We start from the raw sequence: 16,245 nt of genomic DNA on the forward strand, positions 1-16,245 counted from the left end.
ACTAGTTGGCCACGTGGCGTCTCGGTGAGCTTTGTCCCTTAAGGAAGAACAGATTACGATCAGATGTTGATTGAGATCGTCATACAGATGTTGAATTCTGTATCCTGCAAAATTTTTTTGACACGAGCAGACATCGAAAGTACGAAAACGCCGGGCACGTTATTTTAGAAGTTTTTTAGAAGAATTTTATTGTAACCGGGGTAACGCAATTAGCATCAAGTCATCCTAATTTTCTCAGCTCTGATGCGGATCACGTCTAACGTCTAACTTCATCAGGTGAAACCTTGAGCAACCTCATATGTTACGGTACGAGTTATAAGTAGGGATACACCAAAAGTGAAAATTTGGGTCCACATTCTGGTTTGTTTGTGTGTTGAAAAGGTACTCAAACTGTATAAATTGCCATAAATTAAAGAGCTGGTAATCTGTAAGTACTCTATAAAGTAAATTATAAATTATAAAACGCTAAGTCTGTGTTACTCTGTGACCATCGACCCGCCCCCAAGTGAGATGACAACATGCAAATTAGTATTTGCATACGTGTTTTTTGATTAATGCCTGTTTAATTACCAATAAATCGATCTATGGAATAAAAAGCGTTGATGCCTGACTGGAATTCTAATGCCCACTTGAACGATTCTACTTAACGATTACATGCAATATAAAATAGGTTTTGCTTTTTCTTAGGAAGGCTAAACTAAAGAGACAAATTCAACTGACTTTTGCCTAAAATAAATTTGAATGAATATATTCCTTTATAATAAAATCTCCCAATATATACATTCTGGGATAAAGTTTTTATTATTATTATTTATGTTACAAAGCAAACGATATTTTAGTTGTTTCCAGGTGAAAATATAAATCTTTGTTTATGTTGGAATTCAATGCTTGTTCTGAATTGTATGTTTACTAATGTGAGTCTTGGGAGCAATCCAGTGTCCGCAAGATTGTGTGGAACTTGTCTGTTCCGGGAAGCAGTACCGAGCTAGTTTTTCAGCTCAGTGAGTTGCTCTTATGATAACTATTCGAGACGTATTTCAATGAATCGTTGTTTTAACCGTAACCGAGAAAAGGATGCCAAATTATATGTAAAAAAGATCGTAATTAATTTTACTTGTTTATTTAGTCCTTGTACCTATGCCTTACATTATGGTCTAAAACAGAACCTTCAATGGGCGGAACATATAGCAATATTCACAGATAATGGACTTTAAAGACAACTATAGGGAAATGACCAAGGAAAGAAGGAGAAGAGGGCGCCCTAAAGAAGGTGGAAAGAAGATATAGAAGCGTAAGCATATAAGTAAGGAATGGAGAAGGTAAGCCATGGATAAATATACTTGGAAAAAGCTGGTGGAGGCCTGTACCCGTATAGGGGTTCCGATCAATGGTACTAAAGGAAGTACAGGAAGTAAAGTACAACTACTAACGGCTGAAAAAACCTAATTATCAAAACCTTCAGTTTCGCAATTTTCTTCTTCTTCAAACATGGAGGCTCTCTGGTGTCCAGCCTTTAAGGAAACGTGAAGCTCTTTTCTTGAAAGCCCCGGAATACATGACTAAAACCTTTAAATACACCTACAATAACATATTCTAACTCACTAGGCTCATTAAAATCTTCCTATTTATTTCTGTTCATAGATATTTATGGTCAGAAGTGTAGTGTATAACCAATGTTTAGGTCGCAGAAAGGTGCTGGTGGTGTTCCCTTAGTGGGTCGTATATTCTTATAATTGGCTTAGGCACAACATACACGATTCGATAAGAGCGAGATTCGATCACTTACCTACATTATACAATGCCTAGTTTATAAACAGTACAAGTAACTATACTTAGTTACTATACACTTACGTTATAGGTTTGAGTAAATATAATTTCTTTAGATAGGCAATTATGGAATATGGAGATGGTTTATTTACGATTTTTTTTTTATGTATGTGTATGTTTTTTTCACATATCTGAAATCGTACAGGTGCCTAGATGGGGTGCAAACGGGTGGACTTTTGTCTATATAATATGAATATAATATATAATCTACATTTCTGTTTTGTAACACATACACACAAATCTAATAATCTATGTAAAATAAACATTAAGTAAAGGCCGGCAACGCACTTGCGAGCCCACTGACAAGGTGTCTATACCCAATGGATGGCGTTATAACATTACATTTGGTGAACCTGCTGCTCGTTTGTCCTTGTCACATTTAAAAAAATCCTGCAAGTGATTTATTTAAAGAACCGAATGTCTATGAATTAATAAGGTAACATTTTATTTAAGTCCGTGAACAGGCTCATGTCAAAATGCTAATGGTCATACGTACTCTACTCGATACCTCATTACATCTTGTTAGGATCTGTGATTGGTGCCTAATCGGATGACAGGTGACTAGAGACTGTATGTCTCTTTCGAGGTCCAATAAATATAGATCTGGCAGCTGAGACTAACGTTGATGAACTGGAGAATTTCAAATTGGTAAAGATAAATCTTGTGGTAATAAGCGGTTAACACAAGTTATCGGCGTCTGACCGTGTGAGAGCCTAGCTAACAAGCAATTTGTTCAAAAGAGACTACTAATTCAATTGTGTGAAAATTATACTTTTATAGCGGTGCTGTTTTTGATTTGCCCTAGTAAACTAGAATGAAGTTTTAGAAGCCGTTCACAGATTACGAACTTTTTAACTAAATTAAATATCGAACGGATACTGGCCATAACTGTTACATTTTTTTCTTGATTTTATTTTTTTTGAATTTGGAACGCGTTATGTCAAAAACTCTTTAGATTTCCTGCAATTTGAAATAGTTTTTATGTGTTAAACACCAATTTAAATATGGATTGGTGTAACCAAATAGAATTGCAGTAATTTCCTTACGCCCAAAATTAATAATGTATCCTCAATCTAAGTCTAAATCTAATCTTGGATTTATTCATATCTAAAGATCGATCTCCAATCTGCATGCCAATATAACACATTTGCTACCCGATTGTTTATTCGACAATAGATTGCACGTCATCTTTTGCGTGATCCTTCCCTCTCGACCGCGTTTCGTTAAATGCAATATGTTTGTTCAAGCATACTAAAAGGTTGCTGTTTTTGGAATAAAATAAAATAAGTACGACTATGTATCTATAGTAACGAATATTTTTGGTTATAGCTATTGATATAAACGTTTAAGGTCTCTATTTATATTATTAAATATGATAATTTATGTTTTTTGTGGTAATATGATTTTAGTAAGGAACGGAACGTTTCATTTTTGTGACAAATGACAAATGTCAACCCATGGCTTCATGACTCTTTGTGCCCGCTATTTTCTAAAATCTAAATATAAGTGCGGTTTGCTTAAGTACAAATTAACATAATATTATAAATTATACAACTATAATCTCTGTCGTAATGGATGTTGAAACCGTAAGTATTTGGTTTATTTTATTTGCATGACGCTGATTTCCCGCCTTTGAGTGTTTTGTCATATTAATGTTTTATAAATGTGTTTTATTAGGTAAAAGGTCGACCTCTGTCTAAGAAGCAATGCACGTTTTAACTTAACCTAACCTTAATACAAGAAAGTAAAACAATTAATAAGAAAGCCACCAACGCCACTAGCTATAAATGAAAAAACGATAAGTGGATTTGCTTGGCGCAGCGACTAAACGCCACCGCTACCACTTGTCCCAGGATATTGCCTCAGCAACTTCGTCTAAAATGAAAGAATTAATTAAAGAAGAATGCTCGTAAGAGAATTAGCAAAGGAAAAAAGAATGAAATATTATATGCATAAACAAAAATTAATAGACTAATTAATAAATGTAAATTTTAAAAACAAACATTTAATATTAAGAAATAAAGAACTTAGAACTAATGAAAAACTAGTCTTAGTTAGAAATGTTTTAATTAAAAATAGAAAAGTTAAGGAAGTAATTGGTTGTAGAGAATATTATTAATTAGCATAGTATAGTTTACTATTTTATAGGGTTTGGTTTACATATTATAAGAATATAATGAAATAAAGTTTATATTATGTTATGTTTTTATTTCTTTTTCCTATCATTTCATTACATTACATGGTTATAATAAATAAAAATTTAATTTTATAGGTAGATTAACTACATAACTTATTCAAATTTTAACTGAGTTTCTTCTAAGAAAAATAAGTACTAGTATTTTATATGTACAAAAGGACATTTAAGGTTTCTGCTAGAATTATATTAATTTTCCCAAAATAATAATGAATAAGGCTTTCAGTTATGTCTTGATTTCCTTCATTAACTTCTTGACTTGAAATTGTATCAAGTGTTGGAACTAAAACTTCTGCCGGTATATCTACAAATTATAATCCTTACAAATATTTTGCATAACAGCTGTGGCAATAATAATAGCTTGAACTTTAGCTAGTGATAAATACAATGTTAAAGTAACATTTCCATACTCCAAATGTTCTGAAAAAGACAAATATTTTAACCTTACATCATGTTTTGTTTGGGTCACATATCTTGCAACTTTTTGACATAGTATAGTTATTAATACTCTAAATTATACTATATATTTACCTGTCTATAGTATTCCTATTCTTAATGTGTACTTCATCATATCTCTGGTCAGCCAGAGAAATGGTGTTAATAAATATGGTATATTTGAGTAAGCACTATTAACAACCATCCAGTGATTTCTCAGTAGACCTGTATGATATTAAGCTATAAACAAATATACATGTTAATTTAGTTGGCACATTTATCAAGTTCTACCTTCTTATCAATCAATTTGAATTAACTTGTAGAACTGAGTTTACAAAAGTTGTTGCATCATCAGCAGCACCAGGCCATGGGGCACAACATTAATAAATTTTATTTCTGCATCACACACAGCCTGTACATTTAAAGAGAAATATCCTTTTCAATTACGATATTATTCACCAATTACGTCACCTAAAGAAAATAATGCTGCTTATTATTATTACAACTTCATACTATAATGTACAATGTTAAATAATATATAAATTACTTACATGATGATTGAATTCGTACATGAGTGCAATCAATGGCAACAATTCTAGGAAATCCAGCAATGTTGTTGGTGTATAAAAACATACTCGTAAGCTAGCTTATCAATTGCAGATGATATATCACCAACAACTTCACTATCCCAATCGGGTAATTGCATTAAAACTTCCAAATCACTATCACGAGAACTGGAGGACGACGAAAATGAACACATTTTACTAATGAATATAAAGTTGGATGATCGTAATACCGATCCATAAGCCATAAACCTACAAATTTCTCCGATAGCAATCCGGAATTGATTTGGCCAATCTGAGCAACTGTCAAAATGGACATACAGGTTATTGGCATGTGTAAACACTAATTTTCGTACAGAGGGCAATCTTCAATCTCTGATCGGTCCTCTGAAGGATTGGTTGAAAAAATAGATTGGTAACTCAATCTATGATATGAATATTGGCATGCTTTTCTGTAGAAATGGATTAAATTGTTGATCTAAGTAGGCTAAAATGGGATTGAGATTGAATATTAGTTTTGGCCGTTATACAATAAGGGTATGGATCGGTCGGTTACATTAAGAACACTCTAAAAGTGTGGTAACGAGGGCATGTTCTATAGATATTTATTCTTTACGTTTCTATAGATGACCTTAAGATGTGACTGGAGCCAACTATGTGCCACTTTGCTTTGGTATGGGCAAACGATGTTAGAAAATATGAGACACAACTTGGACAAGAAGAGAGAACTTTTCAAAAACAATGGAAGCAGCTGGAAGAGGCCTACGTGTCACCGGACACGCCGATCACCATATCGTCACATCTGATGCATTAGATTAAGTTAGGTTATGTAACTAAAACAATATTTATATATAGTCACTAATAAAGGCTTAATAATAATAAAAGTGTAGTACAGAGAGCATGTTCTGCAGCTGACCTTAAGATGTGACTGGAGCAAACGCTGTATTTCCTATGGCACCATTGCATAATTTTTGAGACAATTTTATGAATACTTACTTTCAGTACAAGTCCTGATGCCTATATGGACTTATGGTTTCCAGCTGTGTAGCTGTACAAGTATGAGTTACATCCAAATAATCTATTGGATCCAAAACAAAGTGCTCAGTGTAATAGTTATTGCGAATGTACCTTCGCCAGGACCTTAATTTCACCATAATAGTCAAAAAGATTGCTGGATCACAAATAAAGGCTCCACAAACACGTGAATGTCGAGGCCATTCAACTTCTTGACACCACTGACCCAGTGGGAAGATTTGAATTAGTGTTAGTGCACGTAAGTCTTAAGTACTAAGCACTGGTAAGGGGATAAAAAATAGTACACAAGAACAAGTCTTCGTCTAAATAGAGACTGTAGTGTTATTGGACACTTTCGTATGTTAAATATCCTTTATAATAAATTAGTTTAGTTTTAAATTACTTATTAGTCTTTAGTCAGGCTAGATCGTAATGTTAAGTTGTGTCTTTGTGCAGTATTTTTTTTAAATAATAAGTACCTACTTACGTCGGCATAAGCGTGGGTCTAACAACCCTGATCCATCCACATCTCTACGTTCCGTACAGATCCATATCTGACCCCATGGTCTCTCTGCATCTTCTACTGCATTTACCCTGGAGAGTGTTCGGAGAAGTTGTTTGTACTAATACTAAATCTTTCATCATCGGATGTCAAGGCAGAATACAAAATATCATCTGCATAACCACGATATCCGTCTTTCCACAACTGAGCGTTTTATATGACAGTTTTTGCCGGGCACCACCACTCTGTGGAATCAGCTGCTCACTAAAGTATTTTCAAACCAATTCGAATGAGGACCCTTCAATAAAAGAGCGTACCAAGTCTTAAAAGTCCATGGGCGGCATGTTGATGGTATCACTTAACATAAGTAGAGCCTGCCCGTATGCCTTCTATTACATAAAACAAACCCTGGTCATGCATTCGCTGATGTAAACTACTAGACTTTTCATGCAAAGTGTTTTGTTCATGCAAAATATCGTGAGAAATGTGGCATGCCTAAGCCCCAAAGATCTACTCGCCTATTAAAAAAAAACCAAACAGAAAACTGAACTGATTTTGAGTGACTTTCCATGAAGTTTAACAACAGCGTAAAGTGTCAGGCTCAAAAGCAGCTTCTCTTAAATCAGTTTGTATCATGGCGACAATTAATTTTTTATCCTCTCGAACACAGATTCCGGTGTATGTTGCAGTCGGCGGCAAGATCAAATACGTTTAATTATGTGTAATTGACACGGCCACAAACCACCATTAATATCTCGACGATTATAATTGCAAGATATTAAACTTCTGGAAATCCTGTGCGGTAAATGTTTTCGAAAGGATGTAGGCAATATTTTCTAGTGTAAACAACGAAACGATTGAGCTTCGTTGGGCAAATAGTTTGCATACGCCGATTATAGGATTAATTATACAAAACTAGTTCTCTAGAAACGTCAAACCGTGCCTTTAAAATGTTTAACATTGATTAATAAACATATTATATCTATGCACTTTTGCCATCTGAACGGTAGTTCATTGATTCCTTTACTAAAAAATGTTTTTCCTTGCAAGAAGTTTTCCAAATTTTGTTTTGGTGTAAGGTCCGGGGAGTGCGGTGAATGTCATAGACATTGCTATTGAAACTCCTCTAAGCAAGTCTTGGTAGCAGTGTGTTGTGCAGCAGTGGTCTATAGCGACTGACCAGCCTTAGTTGATTAGCAGCTTCCTTATCGATCATGGTTTGCAGTTGCTGACATTAAACATCTGCCGTAATCGTCTGGCCAGAGTTATGAAAGTTATAGTGAACGACCCCGACAATTCCTAACCAAAGAATAGATTTTGAGGTCAAAGTTGCCACTACGTCAAAACGCCAATTTCATACGTTAGTGCCATTTCAATATGTTTAAAATAACACTTCAGAACAGTAACTAAAAACAACATTTACATCATTAAGAGAGACGACGTGGTTTCGAAAACAGGTTGGTAAAAAAGATAATTAAATTATTTCAATATGATAAGTTTATTTATAAATTTCTTGTTTCTTGGCGATTCTTAAAGCAATCTAGTATAGTAGTTAATTTGCTATAATAATGAACTAAACCAACATCCCATGAAATAGCAAAAGACTTAAAGATTTAACATCAGATCGCAGCATTTTTAGATTAAAAGTATTAAGCGGAATTAAGAAATGTTTAAATAAAATAAACATTTCTTAATTCCGGCCATACAGATTCCAATCGGAAGAGCTTTATCACCTCAGCCAATTACTTTCCATAAGGAAGCTGACATACAGCTAAGTGTAATTTTAAAAGCACATAGAGCGCTCGTATGTTGGTAGACCGTTCCTAAACAGTAATAGGGTTTTTTTTGTCAGACCTTAAGGACTGACTTTGTCAGGCGCAATGTGCAGGCCGACTATATCTATAATAAATGAAATAGGCTGCTTAATATCTACCCGCTCACCGTCTACAATCTAAAAACGGTCAAAATAATTAAATAAGAATAAATTTTTATAACTATTAAGTATGTTATGGAAGAGCTGGGAAAATCCAGAATCTTACACTTAATGAATAAACATATATTTTATATAACTGTTTGGAATTCGAAGTCGAATGTATTGCACATCCGCGAGGTATGCAAAGAATTCTCATGTTCAAAAGTGCCTTCGAATATATTGAGACATTATTTCCGATGATTCCGCTTATAGGCGCGTCTCAAACCCTGATGTGAATGTTCCGAGTCCCGTATCTATAGACGTTTTTTTTATCTCGTAAGAGGTAAAATATCAGAAGCCACAATACGTGTGGTAGGCTGATCTTACCCACTACCCTGTTCTGTGTAACTAATATGAACAATGTCTGCGCCATGTTACAGACTATGGATGGGATATTTTTGTAAGACACTTTTATGTGTAAAATTTTAAACATAATAGCAGTCATAAAATGAATATAACTTGATACAGTTTAATAACCATCATTAAGTGTTCATAATTAATTTAATGGAGATGCCCGATAAGCCAGACGCGACGTATAAAAATAAATTTTAATGTTGAGACAATTAAAAATCAATTTTTTTTAAGAGGACCTACGTTATTAAATTATTATTACTAAAATCGTATTCTGTCTTATCGCTTGAGTTTAGTTTTGTATAAAAAAGTGGTTTGAAATTATATATGTATATTGAATATTATATATTGCATAAAAAAATTGTTTATTAAAATCGTCATTTTGCTGTGAGGTACGATCAGACACACGAAAATGTTATTTATTCAATGAAATAATTTTGCTTTGAGGCATTTTGTACGATCAGACACGCGAAAATCTTATTTATTCAATGAAATATCTCTTGACTAAGACTTAAGCCGACAATATAATTAATTCGAATTTGTAAAAATAAATATCATTAAACAGTGTCTGTGTATTGTATTGCTATATGATCTGTGTAAAAAAACAAAATTTGCAGCGCGCAATCTGTCAATCGCTGACAGTTATTTGAAACAATTGACGGTTATGAAAAATTAATCATGATAATTATTTTCTTATGAACCGTTCAAGCTCCCTATATTTATTTCATTCATAATTCTGTTAATATACAGAAACTATAATAAATGTGGACTTTTTAGTCTCTATCAAAATTCATACTATCTTAAATTCTATTATTTATACTTTCAAGGAATTTATTAAAAAATAACGTGTGTAATAGTCCTAATTTTGTTTTGTTTATATGTAATCCTTTTAGTGCCCATAAACATAAAATAATTGCTTGACGACATACTCTTAGCTACTGGGGTCAATATTAGGACCACCCGCGATGTCCTAAAGATCCTTGTCATGGTCGTTACAAAAACTTTTCCAGTCGTAAAATAATCAATTTTAATGCTCCAAAATATTATTGCTCCGATGCGTTTATAGTCATGCAATTTACTTGAGTGTTTAGTTTATTTAATAGTCCAAAAGTTCTTCCCGAAATACCAGAGCATGATAATTTTTTAACGACATCTAAAAATGAATGAAACTTGACACATGAGCATAGTAGTTGTACATCTGATTTTCACCACAGTTAAAAAGCTATTTCATTGCATTGGTCGCTTTTTTATAGTAATCTCGTTTTGTAATCATAAATAAAAATTAATCAAAATATGTTTCTTAGCGCAAAACTCGCAAAAGGCTGGACCAGTTCGCGTATTGTTTTAAAAATATTCATTGAACTCTGGGGAAGGTTTTTATAAAGAGAAAATATTAAAAACGGCTCGGAAACCCATTTAAAAACAAGTTATTATTGAGGCAAAGCAAACAGTGTCTGTATGTAGCACATAGTAACATGTTCCATATGTTGGTATGTAAGTATAAAAATTATATTAAGCCAAAACGATAGTAGCGGCAAAAAACAATGTACTATGTTTTTTTTTCATAATGTAACTTTATATTTCTAGTATTTTTAATGAGTTTAGTAGTTTGTTTCTTTTAATATAGAAGACATCCGTAACAGGATATAAAGCTGCCATAAAGTAAAAATAAATGAACAAACCTCCGGTGTAAAGTTAGCTACAAATTGCGAGCAAGGAATTCATTAAGTACCGACCTAAAATGCTAAATAATCCTGATTAGCTCAGTTGGCTAATTTACATATTTCAGATACTTGGTCAATTAAAATCCGCAGGTCTCAAGTTACGAGGTTAAGTGTCTTTTGAATACAGAGGGGTTTCGTCATGTCTTATCATGCGCTTCACTACAACCTACGCGTTACGATAAGACGATGTTTTAATATTCCATAATATTATAGATTAATTAAACTCCCTGGTACATTCGCAATGACGTCCACCACCATAATGTAGAGGACGTCACCACAATAATTAAAATAATTTCTGGAACACGAACAAAGGCTCCACCAACACGTGAATGTCGAGGCTATTCAACTTCTTGACACCACGGGATTACTGTTGAGATTGAAAACGATAATACCGAACTGAAGTGTAGTAAGTGTGCGTTAGTCTTAAGAGCTTAATGGTAGATTGGTAAGTGGAAAAAAATAATACAACACAGGAACAAAGTGTCTTCTCTTTAATTTCTCTGTAAGTGGTGTTATTGGATACTTTCTTATATTAAATATCCTTTTTAGTAGAGTTAGGTTTTGAATTACTTATTAGTCATAAGTAGGATCGTAATGTTAAATGTCATCGTGCCATTATAGAATATAGTACATTATTATCAATAGAATTTTGATGAAACCCTTGAAAAGTTAGACTGTTATACGGAAGATTTTAAATGTTTCACGTTTCTCTTGATTGTGTGTATTTGAAAACTATTTTCCTATAATTCTTTCCAATAATCTGCTGTCAAAAAGAAAAGAAAGACCTGCAACTCTTTTGAAGTTCCAAGCATTCATTTTAAACAATTCGCAATTATAAACCTCTCGCGTATATATTTTTTTAATAGTAGGGGGAAAACGGGCAGGCTCACCTTTATGTAATACTGCCGCCCATGGGCACTCACATTGCCACAAGTCTCGCAAGTGCTTTGGAGGCCTTACAAAAATTGGTAAGCTCTTATAAACGTGATTCACAATGGATACAATGCCTTGCATGAAGACCCTGAAAATACTTAAGAGAGATAACAAAAGGTTGTTGTAAGAATAAGGTGTAGAGAGAATATAAATTATGCTTTCAATTTTCAGACTTCTCGCGAAGAAATTTTACCTTATCTCTATTATAATTCGCAAACTCATAATCCTGACTGAATGATCACTACCAATGCAATAATACATACTTTTCCTATCTAAAGGAAATGAGGAATTGTATAGACGGTTCTACTAAGCGCTCAAAGACTACATATAAATCTTCATTCTCTCTTCGCTTCTTATTCAAATAGCTCTTATCTTAAACTTCGAGACGATAAAATAAATTTTAAGTTGAAATGTCCGTTAGTTAATCTTTAGGTCTTTTTATTCAACTACTTAGTATTAAATCTCGCTGGCTTTTAGCGAGCTGTAATGCTAATTAGTGTCCGCTGTTCGCAGCGGGACACGCTTGTCCTTAAACACTTTATATAAATACTATCTGACATGTGACATTCACAAAATAGTTAAGGAAATAAGTATTGAAAAGCGGGTTTTAATGTTAAATTAGCTTAAAGTCTACCCTACTTTAAGCTAATTTACTGGCTACGGTGGAAACAATTTTGTTAATCTGTTACAAACTATGACAGAAATGTATTAGACATCATATATATACACCAATGGGAATGTTATTGAAGATAATTTGATTCTATTTTTTGTGTAAAGCTAGATTTTGAAAATAATGTAATTTTTTCAAAATCCCCAGTCCCAGGGTACCCAAAGTTATGTTTTACTATTAAACATCGTCACAAATCACAACTACCAATATATAACTATATTTGTAACCAAACTTCTCTGAAACGTCTGGGGCCTTTTCCTTCTAAGTTCAAGTTAAAGTCACAAGTTCCTTGTGTGTATTATCTAAGCCTGGCAATATTACGTCTATGTCATAAGGATGGTCCCAAATTTTTAAGTTTTGTTATTTATATTAAATATAATTTTATTTTAATTTAAAATTTATTTTTCATTTCTATTACAAACCCCAATTTTGTGGTCTTTAAATCAGTAAGTATATATATATACGATATATACGATAATGAACAAACTTTTTGTTATTATTTTTATTATTCAAGATCACCGTCACCCAGTCATGTGGAGCATTGAGTACGAGTAATTGATGCAGCTTATTCTTAAGAATCTTGTTCTATAAAAAAATATGACAGTAAGTTTATTGCTAGTTCTGGTTATCCGTTTTACGGCTTTGGCTTGAAAACTACGAGTAAATGTTGTTAGCTTCTAATATTAATTTAATTAAATTCTAAACATTTTTATGAAACATATTCTTAAGAATCTTGCTACAAGTGCGCATGTGCAATAGTTACTCATTTGACTCGTTCGGTTGTTTACGAGTTGTTACGAATTGACTCGACCATTTTCCCGAAGTGGGATGGTCGCGTCGGAGGAAGGAGTTGTGATTATAAAAGAGGTTGTGACACATGCGCACGGGCTTTTTTCTTTGTATAAGTTTGAAGTTATACAGTTCACGTAAAATCAGTGAAGTAAATTATAGTGAATTAAGTCATCATTCAAGTGTTTAATTTCCTACCCTAAGAACTAAATCAACTACCGCTAACAATGTATTTTAGATTGATTTTAACTTTTTCCAGTTTAATGACGACGTCAACGTTTTCTTTATTTATTTCTTGTGATTTATGTGTACTCTTTTATAAAGAAATTTGGAATATTTTTACTTTTTCAATTTTTAATGTACCATCTTTTTAGTTTAGTTTGGTTTTTTTTTTGTTCCTGTTTAGTTTTTGTCTTAATAACTGCGTATATAACACGTATTTTTGCACTACTTGCCTATCTTATGTAATTTAATACATGTTTTTTTCTTTACTCACAGTGGTTGCCTGGAAGAGATCGCTCGAAAGCGATAAGGCCGCCAATTGCCCTCCTTTTGATTTAATTATGTTAATTTTTTTATTTTCTGTAGTGTAACGAAGTGTTAATAAATAAATAATATACCAAAGGGGTATAGAGCGTTCTATACTTAGGTTGAAAGTTCAAGACGGTGAAAAACAGCGTCATACGAAGCCCAACAGAAATAATAGACTCAAAAAAATTAAAATCTAATTAGGCCGCGGTCACATTGCGTTGATAATGACAGATGGGTCGATAAGTTTCTTGGGCTGAAAAAGGAAAGGACGTCCACAACCATATGGAACGGGGCCGTCAAAGTACTTCATCTGGTGAGCCTTCTGCCCGTTTACCTCCTTTTACAAACCCTTACGAACCCTTGAGGACCAAAAACGAAGTCATAGAGATACCAGGGAAAGATTGGAAAAGAATTTGGAAAAGTTGTTATTGCTTATTTATTTGTTATGTTATCACTTTGCCTACATATTAAAATCGTAGGATATTTTTTATACTAGTGGCTAAAACAAGATAGTGTCCACTTTATTATCCCGTTATTGTCAACGTAGGAAGGCGTGTCTAGCGAAGATGGAGATCACTCAATTTATTGCCTGCATGCGCTGATTTCAATAAATTGCTGTCATAAAATTACCGTTGTTTCTATGAGATTTTAATATAAATTAAATTTTTAATGATTAATTAATTTGAAATGCTATTAAAACAATTTTTGATGCGCAACATCTAGATCAACTTATTAAAGCTTAAACCATAGACTATATACAATAGTTTTAATATTTACACTTTGTCGTATGTCCCCCATGTGGGGTAGAGGACATCCAGCGTATAAAACCAGCCTGATCGGTTCTGGGCAGCTTAATTTCACGTCATTCCAGTTTCCATCTCCTCTGCAATGATGCTTCGTTGCCAAGTCTGTTTTGGTTGGCCACGCTTCCTTTTGCCTTGGGCATTCCAGTAGGGGGCTTGCTTGGCAATGTAATTAGAATATTCACAGTATCAGGCCGAATCCATGAAATGAAAAGTCCGTCCTTTTCCACTACATCTGTCTTTTTTCATCACAGCGTAAACACAATTCGTCCTGAGATGACATATAATAAAAAGGTCAATCGGGCAATTTTTAATTATTTTATATGTAAAACGTAAACGTGTCGTGCAAGCGGATCACGATAAATATTGTTTCGAGATTAAATTGAGATTTTTTAAATAGCTGCTAGTCATTAGTATGATTTTCGCCAATAAGTCACAACACTGAAATAACTAATAGAGGTCGATCACATGACTACACTATTAACGTTTAATAATAAAACAATAAATCCGCGTAAAAGTATTCCAATCAATTGTTTCTTGTTATCTGTGAACTGTTTACAATGAACTAGCATATAAAAGAAAGTTTAGTACCACTAAATAATTTTAAAATATCGATTAAACAGTTCTCCTACTGCGATAATTAGACAAGCCGAAGGACTGAATAAAAACTGGGAATAAGATCAAAGCCTGTTCGCTGGTGAGCGGCGAGGCGGGTAACAATTATAATTCCCTACACTACAGAACTGAGGACCAGTTTTATGGGAAAAGTATGGACGAACGTTTGGCCTGCCCGTTTTGAATACTCTTTTAATATATAATCAATATGTTCTCTATTATGAGTATTCTCTCCACTATGCGCTATTTATATGTTAAGTTCATCTATAAGGTGTAAGATTTCTCATAAAAATATTTGTAAAATTAAATTTTTAGTATTTATATTTTATTAGGGTCAAGAATAGTCAAACGATGTTTTTAGTATGTAGTACAATGTTTCTATGTTTTTGTACAGAACAACACTAGTTTCTGTACAAAAGCATAGAAACTAAATAAAACTGTGATAAAAAATTAAAAGAGTATTAGTGAAATGAAAACCATATTCCTATTTAATTTTCACAAAAGTATATCCTTAAATAATATAGATACATAATCAATTTTCATACAAATTCAACTGTCATTCGCCGTTCAATAATGCAACTATCATTGAATGACAGCGTCGTTGTCTATGGTCAGCCTTAAGCTTCAGCAAAACCGCGGCAAACGCTGTCTCCTTCCGCTATGTCAAATTGTCACTATTTATTATCTCAAATTATAAACAGAGCTATCTAGCATTCTAACATTCTCCTACCTCGACTTAATAGACATAATTCTGTGGCTCCTGTGTCCAGGCAGCCGTTGCTAGTAAATGGTTATGCGTAAGCAAATAGACTAATGAGAATTTATTGTATTTTATCAACAGCTAATATATTGTTTGTGAGCTAAGTATGCCTCTGTTGCTCCATCGTGACACCATCCGTGTTCTTTTGAGTGCTGCAATTTAATGTATATCGTTCAGAAACCTTCAAGGAATTAATCAAAGTGTTTGGATTTATAACTTCTATAACAACATTAATAAAACTGATATATTTGTGTCAACAAATTCGTGGAGATACGCACGTACAGATACACCACTTTATTCTAAGTGTAATGCGGTAATTAAATACAGTATATATTATCTGCAAAGTTAACTATCTATTATATATTTGTGAAATTTATCATAGTCTATAATTCGATTAAAACTACGAAATGAAAACCAGACATTTAACTAAAGAATGTTAGCGAATAACCTATGATCCACTGCGACAATCGTGTTGTTAACAAAAAGTTGTCTTGCTGTGCCGTGAGCGCCTCCACTCATTACTGAACGACTAATTATAAGGCAACCTGCTCCGTAGAGGTAC

The sequence above is a fragment of the Pieris brassicae genome, chromosome 10, assembly GCF_905147105.1.
Source record: "Pieris brassicae chromosome 10, ilPieBrab1.1, whole genome shotgun sequence".
NCBI lineage: Eukaryota > Metazoa > Arthropoda > Insecta > Lepidoptera > Pieridae > Pieris > Pieris brassicae.